The sequence below is a fragment of the Gopherus flavomarginatus genome, unplaced genomic scaffold (assembly GCF_025201925.1).
Source record: "Gopherus flavomarginatus isolate rGopFla2 unplaced genomic scaffold, rGopFla2.mat.asm mat_scaffold_60_arrow_ctg1, whole genome shotgun sequence".
NCBI lineage: Eukaryota > Metazoa > Chordata > Testudines > Testudinidae > Gopherus > Gopherus flavomarginatus.
This window is the reverse complement of record NW_026115128.1, coordinates 1566924-1585322: the sequence shown is the minus strand read 5'-3', so window position 1 is coordinate 1585322 and position 18399 is coordinate 1566924. Positions and strand designations below refer to the sequence as shown.

Here is an 18399-nt window from a genome sequence, read left to right as displayed (position 1 = left end):
AGCAATGCCCCTCTGCCATGTACATTGGCCAAACCGGACAGTCTTTACGCAAAAGAATAAATGGACACAAATCTGACATCAGGAATCATAACATTCAAAAACCAGTGGGAGAACACTTCAATCTCTCTAACCACTCAGTAACAGACTTGAAGGTGGCAATTTTGCAACAAAAAAACTTCAAAAACAGACTCCAAAGAGAAACTGCTGAACTCGAATTTATATGCAAATTAGATACAATTAACTCTGGCCTAAACAGAGACTGGGAATGGTTGGGTCATTACACTAATGGAACCTATTTCCCTATGTTAAGTTCTCCTCACACCTTCTGTGGGTCATCTTAATTATCACTTCAAAAGGTTTTTTTTTCTCCTGCTGATGATAGCTCATCTCAATTGATTAGACTCTTCCTGTTGCTGTGCATACTTCCACCTTTTCATGTTCTCTGTATGTATAAATATCTCCTGTCTGTGTGTTCCATTCTATGCATCTGAAGAAGTGAGCTGTAGCTCACGAAAGCTCATGCTGAAATAAATTTGTTAGTCTCTAAGGTGCCACAAGTACTCCTGTTCTTTTTACGGATACAGACTAACACGGCTGCTACTCTGAAATCCCTCTTCCAAATGTGCACCTGTCCCTCTGCTTGAGGGAGTTTGCTAAATAACGCCTTTGGAGCCTGGTTGTTTCGCCGCTTCTCATCAGCTGGGGAAAAGCCTCTTGGGGTGAAGTCTCCTGCCCCAGTGCAAAAGTGAGCACCAGCAGTGGAAACAGTAAGAGACCCCACCAAGGGGGCTCCCCCTGCTTTCCTACCATCTTCTGATGTTGGCCACAGGGCATCAGCAGCCACCCCGCATGCTGGTGACCTTCAGTGGGTGTTTGGCATGGCAGCGAGTAGGCTGGCGGGTGTTTTTGTGCCCATCTGAAGGCCACACATAGGCATGGTCCTCCCCTCCTCTAGCCCTGACCTTGGTTGCTCTGTGGCTTTGAAGCCTTCCCTTGGAGCTGTCAGCACCAGCTGCCTCTGCTCTAGGTGCCCAGAGGAGGAGAGGTGTGCTAGGCTCCAGCCTGGGACTCTTCCTCCCTCCTTTCTAGCCCTGACTATGAAGCCTGGCCCTGGCACTCCTTTCTTCAAGTGTCATGTGGGCAAGAGGAAAAGTGTGGAAGCTGCAGGGACCAAAGCTGTGGACATCAGGTGAAGCAGTGAGAAACAAAATCATATGGAAAGAGCAGAGGGCGGTGGTGTTTGTGCAGCTGGGGCGGACACCAGAGAGAGGAACTGAACGCAGCCCAGCGTGAGCCCAGTGCCAGCTGGAGCCGAGACGCCCGCACCTGGAGGACCATCTCCAGAACCTACTTTGATGGTGCCGTCCATCACCGCTCCCACACGGAGCTCCCCGCCTCGATCTCCCTGGATGAGGTGAGGTGGTGCATTGGGAAAGGGGGCTGTTTGAGCTGAGGTGTGTGTGTGTGTGTGTGTGTGTGTCTAATTTTGGGAAGAGAAGTCACAAACTGCTGGATGTGGTTTCCTATTGGTGTGACCAATTTTTGCAAAGCTTTCTCCCCCTCACACACACACAACTTTTGGCACTAGGGCTGGGCGGCTTTCTGCACTGCTGTTGACATTGGCAGTAGCACAAGGGGCTCAGGGTGGAGAATTGGGGAGCCGGGGGGGAGAAAGGGTGCACAGGGGAAGGGTGTCACAGGGATAAAAATCACATTTAGCCCTTGCACGGCAATGGTGGTGCACTCACACACTGCCACGCCTTTTAGTATCATGACTATTTATCTGCACAACAGCAGCACCTACAGAGACCAGGGCAGAATCGAGGTCCCCATTGTGCCAGGGGCTGCATAGACACAGCGAGAGACAGGTCATGCCCCAGAGAGTTTACAGGCTCCATACCCAAAAAGTGGGAGGAGAAACTGAGGCTCTGGGTCAAACAGCAGCACTAAGAATAAAACACAGGAGTCCTGGCTCCTCCTGCTCTAACCACTAGACTCCACCCTGCTTCCAGAGTTGGGGATAGAACCCAGGAGTCCTGGCTCCCAAGAAGGGCAGGAGTGGGGTCTAGTGGTTAGAGGAAGGGAGGCTGGGGGCCAGGACTCCTGGGTTCCATTCCCAGTGCTGGGGTTAGAGTGGGGTCTGGTACGTCAGTATAGGTGGGGCTGGGAGCCAGGACTCCTGGGTTATTCCCATCCCCACCTTAACCATCTCACATAGCAGGAGGGGGCTGGGCAGGAAGTGGAGATGGGGTGAAAACTATCAAGAAACTCAAATCCTCGAAGAAGCCTGTGCTAGGAACCGGATGGTGCAGAAACCACAGTCCCCTCCTCACCTCTAACCCCACCTTGGCTGGCATTGGATCATGCCCCCTGTGCCCCCAATCCACCCCCTACAAGCCCTGGGGGGCAGGGAATAGCAATGGTGCTGCCCCCCTCATCCAATTGAAGTGTTCAGTGTCGCAGTGACCCAGGCTGTGTGTACAGAATGGTGATGGGGTTTGTGTGTGTGTGTGTGTGTGTGTGTGTGTGTGTGTGTGTGTGGATTTCTGCATATGTTTGTGTATGTCTGGTGTTTTGCAGGGGTTGTTTTTGTGTGTGTGTGTGTGTGTGCGTGATTGCAGCTGTGGGTGGGGGTTGTGTTTGTGGCTGTGCAGGTATGTGTGTTCATGTGACTCGATTTATGCATATGTTTGCATCTGTTAATAGTTGTGTTGGTGTTGGCTGGATTTGTGAGGGTGTTTGTGTATATTAGCAATTGTGTGTGTGTATGTGTGTGTGTGTGCATGCTCTGCTGCCCTCTGCCAGTGTGACAACCGTTTCTCCATATGTCACAGCCCCCAAACCATCCATACTGGTGATGATTTCCCCATCTTAAAAGGGCTGGCTGGCCTGACCCTTCTCCCTTCTGCAGAGTGTGGAGGGGCTACAGCTCCCCCTGTGGGGCAGGAGGGACCAGGTGTGGGGCGCTGGGCTCTGGTGCACCTGGAGGGAAGCTCAGGTGAGGCAGGGTGGGGCAGGGCAGGGCGTGGGTGGGGCAGGAGGTCCTTGTGCATAGAGCAGTGGGAGTGAACTGTGTGCAGTTGTGTCTCAGCACGATTGTGAATATTCTGGTGGGGGGGTGACTGTGAGTGTGGCTGGGGGTGTGATTGTTTCTCTCTTTGGAGGTGAACTAGCATGTCCCTCTGGGTGTGTTCTGTGTGAGGGTTCTTGGGAGTGTGAGTCCCTTTGTGCGTCAATGTGTGTGTGTGTGTCAGTCTCGCTGCAGGATCCAAAATCTTGCACAGCCAACACGGGGGGGGGGGGAGGGGAGAGAGAGAGAGAGAGAGAGAGAGAGAGACACGGTCTCAGCCCCACCAGCAGGGACACACACATTTCCCCTGGTCCTGCTTGCCCAATTTCCCATCGCACCCCCGCACAGCACTGGTGCCCCCACACAGGGCTGGGCAGTGACCAAGGTTGGGGGGGACAGATGTGCTGGATTGAGAAGGAAGCACTTTGGGAAAATCAGTCAAGGCCCTAAGCAGAGCTGAGACACTGACCCAGTGAGCCCTGCCCAATCCTGGGAGGAGAGCAGGGTCTAGAGATTGAAACAGGGCACCAGGACCCCTGGGTTCTTTCTCTGGCTCTAGCAATGGAGAAGGTCTGGATCAAAGAGACTGCAAATCATGGAGCAGTAGAAGCCACACCCCACCCCACCCCACCCCACCCCGACAGCAAGAAAGGATCTCGATATCCCTCCAAAACACCACAAAACACTTCTTTAGAAATACAACAAAACCCTCATCCCACCCCCTACTAGGACAGGACCTCTTGCTCCCACTGTTTTTCTTATCGCCATGAACTGCTCCCCACCAGGCACCACACCCCATTCACACCCCTTTGGTCACTATGGAGCTTAGTGACAATCACTGCTCCAAAGTGACTCCCCTGCAGGCACTCATTGCACAAACTTCCCACACCGGAGTCTGTCCACACACAGAAAATTCTCTCTGCCTGGCTCCTTCGGGTTCATCTCACTGCTCTTCGGACTGCCACCAGGCACTGCTCATCTGCATGGCCTCGCCCTTTGGTCGTTCTGGTGAGTGGCCTGCAGGGAGTGAGCACGTGACCGTACGTCACAGCCCCAGCACACAGCCACCGTGCGGGGAGTGTCTGTGAGCCCCGGGCTGGGGGCGGGGCTGTAGGGAGAGACCCAGCCCCATAGACCCCTAGGGGCAAGGGATATTGCGGTCAGGAAGAGAGGAGAGGGGGTTGGCAGAGACCCACCCTGGGCTGTAGGGGAAATGGGGTGGAGTGGAGGAAGTTGCGGGAGAGAAGAGACACGTGTGTGGGGGTGAAACAGTCCAGGGAAACTGAGTCACTCCCAGGACATGTTGAGCGGGGGGTGGGGAGCACAGGGGTAGGGAGAGAGCATCAGCCCCATAGAGCCCCAGAGGGCTATTGGGGGCAGGGGAGGGAATGGAGGGAGGAGAGACGCAGCCCCATAGAACCCTAGAGGCCGCGGGATATGGGGAGCTGGAGAGGGAAGGGCAGAGGCAGGGCCGGTTCCAGGGGGTTTGCCACCCCAAGCAGCCCCCCACACACCCCAAAAAAGCCCCGATCGCGATCTGCGGCAATTCAGCGGGGACCCTCCGCCATATTGCTGCCGAATACCTGGAGGTGCCGCTCCTCTCCAGAGTGGCCGCCCCAAGCACCTGCTTGCTAAGCTGGTGCCTGGAGCCGGCCCTGGGCGGAGGAGAGACCTATCCGCATAGACTCCCTGAGGCAGGAAATGTGGGGAAAAGAGGGGAGAGAGGGATCCAGCCCTACAGACCTGTAGGGGCAGAGAGGGAGAAGGGGACCGGGCAGCACTTCAGCAAAGGCCCCCTGGTGGGGTTGGCGACTGGGCTTTTAGCGCTGAAGAGCTGGGGCTGGCCAAGGGAGTGCGCCTGACCAAGGGCGGCAGGGGGAGGGCCCTGACTGGAAGGGCGAAGCCGCATGAGCACATATGCAGATGTGTGTGCGAGCAGAGCATTGTGGGAGAGGAAGCCGGCTGCCAAGCAGGGCCTGAACTTGGCACCTGGGGCTCGGTGTAGAGAAGAGTGGGGCCCCGGGACCACACTAGGGCAGCTGACGGCAGTGGGGGCTGGTGTGAGGGAACTGGTGGTCGTGGGCATGGCGTCCCCCACCGTGGGTTGAGAGTGGTCTAGCGAGGGTAAGCAGAGGCTGGGAATGAGGCAGTTCCGGGTTCTATGAGCTCAGATCAACAAGTGTGAGTAGTCTTTTGGTCTATCCAAGGTTGTGATCAAGTGTCTTGATGTTTTTGGTCTCAAGATGAAAGCCTTCTCTGTGACCTAGAAGTGAAAATATTATCTAAATTATATCTGGTAGGGGAGAGACCATGGTAAGAAGAAGTGCATTTAGATACACCTGTTGGGGACCCCTGATTTTAGTGGTTCCAAGTAATAACAGGTAGAACAAAGTGAATACCAAGCAAAATAAAATAGAACATGCAAGTTTATGCCTAATACTGTAGGAAAGTGATTACAGATGAAATCTCACACTCAGAGATGTTCCAGTAAGATTCTTTTACAAACAAGTCTCCTCCTAGTCTGGGTCCAGCAATCACTCACACTCCTGTAGTTACTGTCCTTTGTTCCAGTTTTTTTCAGGTATCCTTGGGGGTGGAGAGGCTATCTCTTGAGCCAGCTGAAGACAAAATGGAGGGATCTCCCAGGGGCTTAAATAGACTGTCTCTTGTAGGTGGAGGCCCCCTCCTCTCTCCTATGAAGAATCCAGCTGCAAGGAAGAGGTACATCTATTAAGCTGTGGGTGTGTTGATGTCTGTGACTTCCTCCCAGTGTTAAAAACTTGACTGCAGAATTTCTGGTATTGGGGACTGTGTTCATGCTTTCTCCTGACATTTGGTGAAAAAAAGAAAAATCTCAGGAGGTTTGGTCATTAGGGTGCTCTATAGATCTTCCTGGCTCCATGCTGAGGTTCTGTTTTTCTGCTCAGGCTGTGCTTCTTTGCCTTCCCTTTTAGGACTGCTCTTTTCTTCACGTTCTAGTATCATTTCACTCCTGTGGCCTAGTCTGGTCTGAGAGGAGCTGCCTGACTCCTTTGTTCTCCTTTTCCCTGCTTGTAGCCCTTGCTGCATTTGGTCTTCCCACTGGCAGCTGCTCCAACACAATCAGTTTTTTTTAAAGCCTTAAAGAGTCCTGTGGCACCTTATAGAATAACAGGCTTTGTCAGATGCATGTGGGTATTCACCCATGAAAGCTCCTGCTCCAATACGTCTCTTAGTCTATAAGGTGCCACAGGACTCTTTGCTGCTTTGACAGATCCAGACTCACACGGCTACCCCTCTGATACTTGAAAATTCGGTTTTTGTTTGAGCCTTGTTACAGTCCTGACCTTCACAACATTCTCTGGCAAAGAGTTCCACAGGTTGACTGTGGGTTGTGTGAAGAAATACTTCCTTTTCTTTGTTTTAAACCTGCTGCCTAGTAATTTCATTTGGTGACCCCTAGTTCTTGTGGTATGAGAAGAACGAACACTTCCTTCTTTATTTTCTCCACACCAGTCATGATTTTATAGACCTCCATTGTATCCCCTTTTAGTCATCGCTTTTCCCAGGTGAAAAGTCCCAATCTCATTAATCTCTTCTTCTACAGAAGCTGTTCCATAGCCCCTCGGCATTCTTGTTGCCCTTTTTTCTGAATTTTTCCACTTCCAATATATCTTTTTTATTCACATGGGGCAACAAAGAACCTCAACTTTATCAACTCACAAAACACTCCCAAGCAATCATAACAATATTTTCTCATAAAGAAACCAAAACTCTGGACATTTCAATGACTTGGGGAAAAAAAAACTACTTTCAAGAAATATCACCACAGTAAAACCCTTTCTGCTTTTCTAACCAAAACAGTCTCCCCAAAAGGAGATGCACCAATCTTGGAGAGACTGCAATATGAGGTCAATGTATGGGATGGACAGAGCAAGCTCCTAGTCCAGCCCCCTGTTTCAAAAACCAAGGGAATATACAGTCCTTAAATTAAGAACATATCAGATATTCAACTGATAAGAACAAATACAGATTTAAAAGTTTATTAGAGAATGTTTAAAAATAAATGATACAAAGAGTTTGAAGTGTCAGTTGTCAGTCTTTGGGGGGAACATACAGAGTATATGGGGATGTTGGTATTTTGATATTGTACAGCACATAAAGTATACGGACTGCAACGTTTCCAATGTGGGGTGTTCGGTGGGTGAGATCAGGATACAGTCAAGCAGTAGTGGGGGTACATCACTCATACTTACAAGGAGCTATAGTTAATTGTAAGTATACATAAGCAGGCTGGGTAATGGGGACAGGATGACCCTCACATGGTGGAGCTTGGTTCTGTTGGTTCAGGGCTTAGGGGATATAGTCCAGCGGGGGGAGGGGTTACAGTTCCTTACACATTGTTTTCACTCCTCTTAACCAGAAGGCCAAGAAGCAATGCTAAGACTCTACTAAGACTCTAAGATGCACATGCACCCCTGCCCCCATTGTGGTCCCTGCCCCCACTGCTTTTGACCTCACCATGATGAGCTCCCAGCCATGCCACAAACACCCTAACGAGGTAACTCTAAGAGGCTCACTTCCCCGAAATGACTCCAGTGGAAGAATTCAAAGCAAGGCCCCTTAACACACAATTTCTGTTCAAAGACGGTTCCCTGTACACTCCTAATGTGCACAAACCCACCCACTGACCTGTGACTACCAATCTCTCACTGTTAACTCATACAGCAAAACAGGGCAAAGCAAGCCTATGCAAGTGCTATACCACAGTCCCAATGCTCTTGTCTGCTCCTTCCCACAAAACTACCTCAAACATTCAGTCAATGGCATCAAATCAATTCCTTGCCATGGTAGGGCCTCGGGCACTGGTGCACCTCAGTCCCTCTGAGGTGATCAGCTGGTTCCTTCTGGCCTTAAATGCTAGGAATGTGACTCAAAAGGCCACGACCTTCCTCCTCTTCTGCGCCTATGAACTATCCCTCATCTGGACAAAACATTTACAGAGACTGTTTCCTAAGTTAAAACAGTGGCATTTTCCAAATGGGAAAGGGATGGCAAATTTCTCTTCTGTAGGGAAACGAGGGAACAAATGATCCAAACCATGCACTCAATTCTGGAAGGTATACTAAGGAGAGCGGTTTAAGAACCTACACAGAGTAGACTAAGAAAGCAACTGTTTGACCTACAAACAATGAGACGGTAAAATTTGCAAGAGCAGCCTTTCAACTCAGAGGCCTAATAATAAGATGTTACTAAAAACTAACCAAAGAGATACAAATGACTCAAAACCCTACTCTTAGTACTGACCAAATGCTAACACAGAAACCACCACATTTCTTGGCTGCTCTTCAACCATCATATTCTCCCCATAGGGAGGTCCAGCATTCCCGGAGGTCAGTACTGCAGTAACAGGGCGATGCGTGCAGTGGATGGAGCAAACTGCCATTCCATCTCCCTAGTCCAAAAATCAGTTCAATAAATAGTCCTCAGATAGAGGAAGGATCAGTTATTAAAGTGCTAAGAACAGATTTAACATTTTGATTCAAGATAATCCTCCACATAATGTCAGGTTTCAGAGTAGCAGCTGTGTTAGTCTGTATCCACAAAAAGAACAGGAGTATTGTGGTACCTTAGAGACTAACAAATTTATTTCAGCATGAGCTTTCGTGAGCTACAGCTCACTTCTTCGGATGCACAGAATGGAACTCAGAGACAGGAGATATTTATACGTACAGAGAACATGAAAAGGTGGAAATATGCATCCTCTACATAATGCATAAATTACCCCAAAATAGCAAGTTTGGTTTAAAAAGGCATAAAAAGCATGTAGTCTGATACTTGGTGAAATCTAAGTCTAGAACATACAACCAATTTGGGGATTGTGCCCTGCTTCTTAATTGTCTGCCCTGAGGTCAGCACTCGCAGCCACGAGCTAAGCCAGACGGCTCAGGCCCTCTCATGGATCAGGAACTGGTTAGCAAATAGGAAACAAAGGGTAGGAATAAATGGTCAGTTTTTACAACGGAAAGGGGGAAATAGCAGGCTTCTAAAGTATGAGATGAGACTACAGACATTGGTCAGTTTAGGCAAGAGATGACTAAGGAGGGATACGATACAGCATTGGTTCTCAACCAGGCATCTGCCAAAACAAACCTGGGCTTGACCCACCTCAGCGGGCCACCAAGCCTGCCTGCCTCGTTTGTGGGATAGGGGGGATGAAGGAGAGGCACAACAAAAAATTGCAGCATCACTGCAGAAGAGAAAGCTCTCCTCCTGCCATCATCAGTAAAGGTTGCCTCATAGCCAGTGACTTCCCAAACAGGCAGCAGCTAGCCAAGAAGACACACCACTGCTTTGTTCAAGTAGGAAAAGTCCAACCACAGTTCTGCTTTCTTTCCACAACAAGAGGTAACAGCCTCACAAAATTGGGTAGAAGCTCATAAATGATGTTTTCCAAGGAAATTGTTCACTTAAAAAAAGGGAGGAAGAAGAAAGGAGCAAAAAAAAATTGTACAATCTGAAGAGCAACCTGCAGAGGCACTGCCAGGGCACACATGCCTTCTTCTCATTCAGGGTGACTACACTGACAGCCCACTAAACCTCTCGCTTTTAGAGGAAATTTAATTGAACTGAATTAAATCCAGAGTTTGATCATCGGAACCAGGGACATTGGGAGCAAAACCAGCCCCTTGACCAGCGACTCGCTTCGCTGCACACAATGCACTGTGGGTATGGAAATAAGAGTCCCCAGTGGCCCCCGCTGCTCAAAGGAGTCTTTTCTCAGGGCTGCCCCTGCTGGTTCCCCAGCTGGGCAGAGATTGGGGTGGAAGCGGGAAGCTGCTCTCCTGAGACAGTCCCGCTGCCGCCCAGGCGCATGGAGAGCAAAGCCTGGCCCGGAAGCCAGAGGGCACTCAGCCCTCCTCTGTGTTAGCAGGCTAAAACCCAGAGCAAATGCACACGCCTTGCAAAGGAACAGGAGCCAGGATCTCCAACATTTTATCAAGATGATAAAAAAAAAAGTATGGCACAGAGTTTAGGCATAGAAGTTTCCGCTGATCAGGGAATAATGTACAGATTATCAAGGGGGTGCAAAATTCAGTTTAAGATCAGGTGGTGGAAAGAATTAAACTGACAAGAACAGATACAATTTAGATAATAATCAAGGTCCCAGAGACACAGACAAGGTTTTCATCTCCAGGCTAAAAGACCAGAAACATCAAGACACTTGATCACGGCCTTGGATAGGCCAAGAGACTACTCAGGCTTGTTGATCTGAGCTCATAATCTGTAATAACCCCAACTGGGGGTAAAAGTTTAACAGGTCAATGTACAGCCACTGAGCTAGAAGGGTATGTTGTTAACATGATGGCTAAATTCAGGTGTGGAGTAGCATGAGTGGATACAATGATGAGGATGGATTGACCCTCATTTGGTGAGATCTAACGTTCAGTGTTTTTTTAATCTTTGCAACAATATATAGTGCAAGCAGGGTCAGAATGAACTCTATGCTGCCATCTGTTGTAAAGGCCTTTGGGGGGCTGATTTTATTTGCATGGTTACACCCACCCCAGATTGCATGGTAGGAGTGCTTGTTCAAACAGTCATTTCACCTGCTATAGGATCCCCTTACTCTTTGTTATGGGGGCAGGAGTAATCAAGTGTATTTACCTATTTATTTTGAATCAAGAACAGAATAATTGTACCTGACATTTGAGGGGGTGAGAGCTTTGCCCTCCCCTGAAAAGTAGTCACCATTAAGGTTATGGGGTCAAAAACCCCAAGCCCCAGGGAAGGAGAAATGGCTGTTTGCTCTCAGTGCTGCAAATGTTGTTTTCATTCCTGCTGTCCACAAAGTTGTTTTTGAATCTATTAGAGTTATTAGTTACTGGCACTAAATTTGAGCATTAGGTCTCTTGTCATGGTATGTTTTGGTACTGATAGGAAAAAGTCTGCTCCATGTGTGGTGTTATGGAGTGAGGTAAAAAATGCTAGTTGGAGAGGTGGTACATGGACCCCAAAAGTCATCCAACACTCCACCCCAGCCACAGCTCTACTCCCAGAGTCCAGAAGTTAATCTGCAAAATTATCTTGAAGCCTGAGTGGAAAGAAATGGCTGAATGCCTCACCCCACCATGATGTTTCACAGCTGACTTCACTGCCAGGCACTCAGCACTACATCTTTAGAACTATCAGTGTATAAGTGAGGGCAGAGTCAGCCACCCAAAGTATGTCTGAAGGACATAAATCCACACCGTGTAGAGGTCAAGCATAGGAATTTATTACACACAGCACTGATGGAGCATCACCTGGTTTATTAGGCTCAGAAACACTGTCAATCAATTGATTACAATATAATATATAGATTTTCCATGGGTGGGGGAAAGTGACGGGGTAGGCAGTTCCGCACCCCGGGATAGGTTTTGCTGCAAGACAAGATAGCACATTAGCCAATGGTTAACAGGATACATACTGTTTCCGTCCATGGTCTCAAGTTAGCAAGTTAACATTTAATACTTTGATGAAATGTTATTAGTATAAAATATCTATGTTGAATTCTGATTTGGGGTCCATAGGAATGGAGCAACTCCTTTGATTGTCCAGTGGGTACATTCCTAGGGGTTAAAGCAAAGAAACAGTGAAAGTATATGGCAATACAGATTAACCCCTGTATGTCTTAAGGCAGGCATTCATCCCTGGGAAGGGAGGTGAGAGGCTGCCATATCTTACATGTGCCAATTTTCATAAACTCAAGGTTGGATCTGTGGGAAGAACGTTCCCTGCAGAAGAGACTGACACAATAGGAACAGGGATCCTTTGTTCAATTTGCAACTCTGAATAAGACACAATTATTTAGTTCTTAGCTCCAACACCTGACAATTTGCTGACCAGGCCTATTTTAGCAAAACAAGCTGACCTGTTTACACCAGCTTTTTCTTAGCTAATCACTATTTGCTAGGCCTCTGGGTCTGGGAAAGAGCTGGTACAATCCATATACCAGGTTGTTATATAAAATGCAGATGGTTTTTAACCCTTCAGTGTCTGAGGCTTAGAACTAAACATCATTGATTTCAGTTCAGCAACACAGAACAACACTACTAACAGACTGAAAATCAGCTCTGTTTTTAAAACAGAAAAAACAAACAGCTAGGACCTCAATACCCCCCACCTACCCAATACCCATATTCAGCCTCTTCCTCATTATGGAAACCCACATCCCTTGCCTAGTGAGTGTCATATAGATTAGGTCGAGGCCCTCAATCATGCCATGCCAAGTACTGGTCTACTGTCCTTCATTCATATAACCAGGAGAACTACACTGGACTCTCTCCAATTTGTCCATATCCCTTCTCATGTGGGTCCCAACCCCAAACGTACTCACATTTCACCCCAATGGCCCCAAAATGCCGGCTTTTAATATGCAAATATGGTGTTGCCATGGTCAGGTCACTCCCAAGCTCTCCAGTGGAGCCTGCTGGCAGAGAACAAGGTGAAAATTAGCCAGGATATCACTCAGTCAATTCCCTGTGCTCCCAGCAGGTGGTATTGGAAAGCTCAAGGATTGCTCACTTCCCTTTCTCTCATCAGCTTCAGGCCCCAGGGTTACAAATGCACAAACCAGTTGGGATTGTAACCACAGAACATCCCTTCTGCCCTGGGCTCAAGGAGCGCAGGGTGTGGGGCTGCTCTGAGAGAACGGACTTGCACACTTGGGATGTTAGTGCAAAGATACAATTTCAATTTCTCCTAGAGAAATTCGAGGGCAATTTATATTTGGTAAAAATCTTAATTAGTGGAAGAAAAGCTGCAGTGACAGCCTGGTTACTGGGGTGCAAAACACTTTCCTCCTGGGAGAAACAAGACGTTAGAATTAGAAATTTACAGCATTTGTTCCAGTGTTGGCACAGGTTTAACTTTGCTTCTGTGTAGGTTTGTTTCAGGCTGTGACTGTTTTGAGTTTTTGGGGTTTTTTTGTTTCTTTTTAGTTGGAGTGGAGCAATACCAGTTTTGACACCCTTCTGCATGCTTTATACAGATTTGCCAGTATTCAATTCCTTTCTAGGAGGGTGTATTTATTGTATGTTCGTTTATCATCCTGCTGTTGCACACTTTTCTGATAAAATGTTGAAATTATTAATTTGCGGCATTTGTTAGTTTTTATTTTTAAAAAAGTTTTCCTTAATGTTTGAGTTTTAAATTAGGCATTGTTTTTGGTTTCATTTTTTTTGTCTAGGTTTTGGTTTCTGATGGGATATTTAAGAGGATTTCGGATTTAATACTAAAATTTGGATAGATTTAGATTATTTAGAGTAAACCCTGTTTACTATTTTATTTTAATAAAAGTTGTATTGCTGGAACCCCTGGACAGGGGGTAGAGAAGATGAGTGGGAGGGTCTTGGGGCTCAGCAGCAGAGAGCCCATTCGGGTAGGTTCCCCCAGGGAAGGCTGGAAGTCAGGGCCCCCCTCACCAGAATAAAGTCCTCAGGAAGGATTGAGTGAGTCTGGTGCAAGGGGTTAGTTTGTTAGCCCCGCTACAGAACCACTGCCACCGACTACATGCCCCCGGGAGGGGAGTGGGGGGGTAAAGGGGGGAGCCCTGTAGACGGGCTGGGAGGTGGGTGACAGCAGGAGCACCTGGCCCTCAAGGCTGAGACTCGCCAACTCATCACAGCAGTGGCTGTGCAAAGTGCCAGCAGCTCCTGTGTGTCTGCACCTCCCTCCCTGCTGCGTCCCTGGGGGGGTCTGGTGACTGCAGCCCCCTCCCCGCTGCACCCTGGGAGGGTCTGGTCCCTGCTGCACCCCAGGGGGAGTACTAGTCACTGCAGGCTCCCCCTCCCTGCTACACCCGGGGGGGGTCTGGTCCCTGCTGCACCCTGGGGGGGGGCGGTCTGGTCACTGCAGCCCCCCTCACTGCAACCTGCTGGGGGTATCTAGACACTGCAGGCAGCCCCCACCCTCGCACATGGGGGGGGTCAGAGCTTTTTTCTTGCGCTCTGATTGGTCTGGGCTCTGTCTCCTCTTCCTCTTGGCTGTGTGGGGAGGGCCGGAGCTTCCCGGGGAGAGGGGGGCGCCCGTGGCCGCGAGGCGTTCGTGAGGCGGCTCCTGAGCAGCACGTGGCGCAGCCCGGAGTGCGAGCGGGTAAAGGCGGCGGCTGCGGCCTGAGCTGCCCAAACTCCCCTCGGCCCCCAAACACCTCCCCCCCCGTCTAATACCCCCGAATACCCCCCGCCCCCCCAAATGTGTCCAGCCCCCCCTTCTACTTCCCACACCCCCTCTTCCACCCCCGCCCCCTCCCCAAACACCTCCCACCCCCGTCTAATACCCCCCACTCCCGAATACCCCCCGCCCCCTCCGCAAATGCGTCCAGCCCCCCCTCTTCTACCTCCCACATCCCCTCTTCCGCCCCCGCCCCCTCCTCAAACACCTCCCACCCCGTCTAATACCCCCGAACACCCCCTGCCCCCTCCCCAAATGCGTCCAGCTCCCCTTCTACCTCCTACACCCCCCTCTTCCACCCCCCGCCCCCCTCCCCAAACACCTCCCACCCCCGTCTAATACCCCCCACCCCCGAATACCTCCCGCCCCCCTCCCTAAATGCGTCCAGCCCCCTCTTCTACCTTCCACACCCCCTCCTCCACCCTCCGCCCCCTCCCCAAACACCTCCCACCCCGTCTAATACCCCCCACCCACGAACACCCCCCGCCCCCTTCCCCAAATGCGTCCAGCCTCCCCATTCTGCCTCCCACAGCCCCTCTTCCAGCCCCCACCCCCTCCCCAAATGCGTCCAGCCCCCCCTCTTCTACCTCCCACACCCCCTCTTCCGCCCCCCGCCCCCTCCCCAAACACCTCCCACCCCGTCTAATACCCCCCACCCCCGAACACCCCCCGCCCCCTTCCCCAACTGTGTCCAGCCCCCCCATTCTGCCTCCCACACCCCCTCCTCCACTCCCTGCCCCCCTCCCCAAACACCTCCCACCCCCGTCTAATACCCCCCACTCCTGAATACCCCCTCCCCCCTCCCCAAACACCTCCCCCGTCTAATACCCCCCACCCCCGAGTACCCCCTTCCCCCCTCCCCAAATGCGTCCAGCCCCCCCTTCTACCTCCCACATCCCCTCTTCCACCCCCCGCTCCCTCCCCAAACACCTCCCACCCCCGTCTAATATCCCCACTTCTGAATATCCCCCTGCCCCCTCCCCAAATGCGTCTAGCCCCCCCTTATACCTCCCACACCCCCTCCTCCACCTCCCACCCCCTCCCCAAACACCTCCCGCCCCATCTAATACCCCCCACCCCGAACACCTCCCGCCCCCCTCCCCAAATGCCTTCCACCCCCATTAGCTCCCCACCCCCAAAACCTCCTCCTTCATCTCCCCCCGTCCCCCCAAATACCTCACACCCCCTCTTCTACCTCTGCCCCCAAACACCTCCCACCCCCATCTAATACCCCCACCCCGAACACCCCCTGTCCCCTTTCCCCAAATACGTCCAGCTCCCCTTCTACCTCCCACACCCCCTCTTCCACCCCCCGCCCCCACCCCAAATGCCTTCCACCCCATCTAGCTCCCCACCCCAAATGCCTCCTCCCTCATCTACCCCCTCCCCCCAAATACCTCACACCCCCCTCTTCTACCCCTGCCCCCAAATACCTCCCCTCCTCCCCTTCTTCAATCCCCGCCCCCCCAGATACCTCCGAGATCAGAACATAATATGGAAAAAAAGCAGGGTTTTGTCCTAAACATAAGGCCAGCAGGCATTCACAGCAGAAAGGCAAGGAAGATCACCACCAATCACCACCAATTAATTTTTGAAATGGGCTCTGTAGCCAGGACATGATTTCATTGAATTGAGGCCTTTGAATACCTCTTCACGCTGGGTATTTAAACCACCCTCTTGTCTTGTGTTGGTTTTTGGCTTTGTTTTTGTTTTTTATTTAATAGAATCATGTTTTGCTTTTATTTGTGTTAGCAGATAAAGTGAAATCCACAAATTAGTGTGTAAGGTTAGGCCGATAAAGAATTATGCAATGTTTGTGTAACCTGCAGTTTTAAAAATGTGGTTATAATATTTTCTTTTCTGTGTTTAATTCCATTTTCTTCATACTGTTTTTGCTGTATACTATTAAATTACAAAACCCCTCTCTGTTAAAAGAACATTCATGTTATGAAGTCAAATACTTAGAAGTTAGCAAATGCCAGAATTTGAAGGTTGCCCAGGCATCAAATAAAAACATTTCAGCCCCCTTTGCTTCCCAGTGCACGAGAAACTAATATTGTCCCAAACCCAGGGATAAAACTTTTAGGCAAACAGGTTAAATATATACAGATATGTAATATGTTGGCCTGGATGACTACAACATTAGAGAAGGGAGCTTGGACATAAATCCTGTCCACTGCAGAGATTCTATGGGATGTTTCCCAAGGGAGTTTTCATCCTTCAGATCTTAGTGTAAAATTGCTTGATTGTTTGCCTATCAGAGCCAAGTCTTCATGAAGAAGGTATTGCAATTGATCCATCACACAAAGGGAAGTAGTACCTTAGAGTCCTTTCTGAACTTGTTATTGATGTTTCAGTTCCGCTGCATGGTCAGCGGCTATCCGGTCTCAGAAGCAAAGCTGTCGTTATGTTCAGTACAGTGTCTGCGCTTTTAAGTAAATCAAAGGTCTTCATGAAGGTTTCCCATTGATATTACAAGAAATGATGAGAGAAATCATGCTCTTCTTGGCTGACATTCACATTAATTAGGGGGTTGTGGTTATATAAAAATGGAGCTAACATAATCAAAGGAAATAATTCTTTTAACTATAATTAATGATCGAATTAATTCAAATAGTTTGGAGAATAAGAAAGGCACATTATCCAATTGACTACACCACTGAAGCTGCTAAAAGTTTTCTTGTGCTACAGTGAGATTTGATATTAAATTAGAAATGTGACCAAACACTGGTTGTAAGGTGCCAAGTAAACCGTTGGTGCTATCTGAATAATAATTAGGGCTCCGTGTCTGTCGTGGAGGTCACGGAAGTCATAGATTCCGTGACTTTACATAACCTCCATGACTTCTGCAGGGGCCAGTGTGGCTGATCCCAGGGCCGCCAAGCAACTGGGTCCTGGGCAGCCACTCAGGTGGCCCCCAACACAGCCACACAGGCTGCTGCTGGAGTGGCCCTGGGGATAGCCACAGCAGCCGCCTCTGTGGTAGCTCCCAGCAGTGATCCCGAGGTGGTCGGAGCAACCGTGGTCCACTGACCCAGGCAGCGATCCCTGGGTTGCCAGCCAGAGCAGCCGCAGCCTCTGGCAGCTGGTGCTGCTGGCCCCAGACGCCTCCCCCCGGCCCCTCCCCACAGCGGCCCTCTTGTGCCCCCCAGCATCATCCCCCCAAGATTTAATCACAGTTATTTTTAGTATAAATCATGGATCTGTCGGGGGGTATGTGTGAATTTTTGTTTATTGCCTTTGACCTGTCCGTGATATCTACTAAAAATACCCATGACTAAATCAGAGCCTTAATAATAATCCCAGAAAGAAACTGATTTTGATTAGAAAACTGACAGTCTCAGTCTCAGTCGCCAGTTTTATCAGGGCACTTCCCTTTTCAGTTTAAGATGAATAATTTTTGTAGGGTCATTACAGAGAATAATATCACAAAAAATCATTTTTTTTCTTTTGAGAATCCTGACAAAAATTCCCAATTTGCAGCTCAAACAATCAATAATAAAATGATAGTTCAGGGGGAGATTTTTTTTTAGAGAGAGGGGCCAAATCCTGGGACTTCTCATCTCACAAAAGTGAGCAGGATTTAGTTGGTGACCCTTTTTTCCTGTGCGTTACCAGGATCCATTCCTCATCTGGGGCGCAGCATTTGGCCCTCAGTTGTACACTTGTGGATAGTGGCCCTGGGACCAAATGCATCGCTGGTGTAATTCCACTGCATTCAATGAAGTTACACTAGATTAAATTGATCCATGAAGCCTAATTTTTACCTCAGAAACATCAATTCAAATCTGTCTCAAGTCAGTGGGGTTTATTTATGGATTTCTAAGGATATGGTAAAAAAAATGATGTCCCTGAGAGATGAAAATAACCACTGTGAAACATATAAATCCCTGGAATGCATTTTGATTATAGAGGGTAGGAAAGAAGGTCCTCTCCCGCCCCCGCCCCCATCCGCACATACAGACCACTGTTGCTTAAGTGCAGCGTCCACAGCTGAGCATTTGTAACATAAAACAGAGAGACTATCACTGGTATTCCTAGAACCCTGATGAGTCACACAGGTGCACCTGGGGAGCTATTCTGTAGTGTACATCTGTCTCCCTTTAACCTTTGTAGTGAATATTTGATTATGTAAA

At 49.4% G+C, this 18399-nt stretch overlaps 1 non-coding gene and 1 pseudogene across 1 annotated transcript; both read right to left on the bottom strand.

The window, feature by feature from the left end:
- Positions 1 to 6923: 6923 nt before the first annotated feature.
- On the bottom strand, positions 6924 to 7095 carry LOC127042572 (uncharacterized; annotated as a pseudogene).
- Positions 7096 to 8420: 1325 nt separating this feature from the next.
- Positions 8421 to 8615, bottom strand: LOC127042573 (U2 spliceosomal RNA). The gene has a single exon (XR_007771976.1). It is a non-coding gene; the product is annotated as a U2 spliceosomal RNA (small nuclear RNA).
- Between the last annotated feature and the right edge of the window lie 9784 nt (positions 8616 to 18399).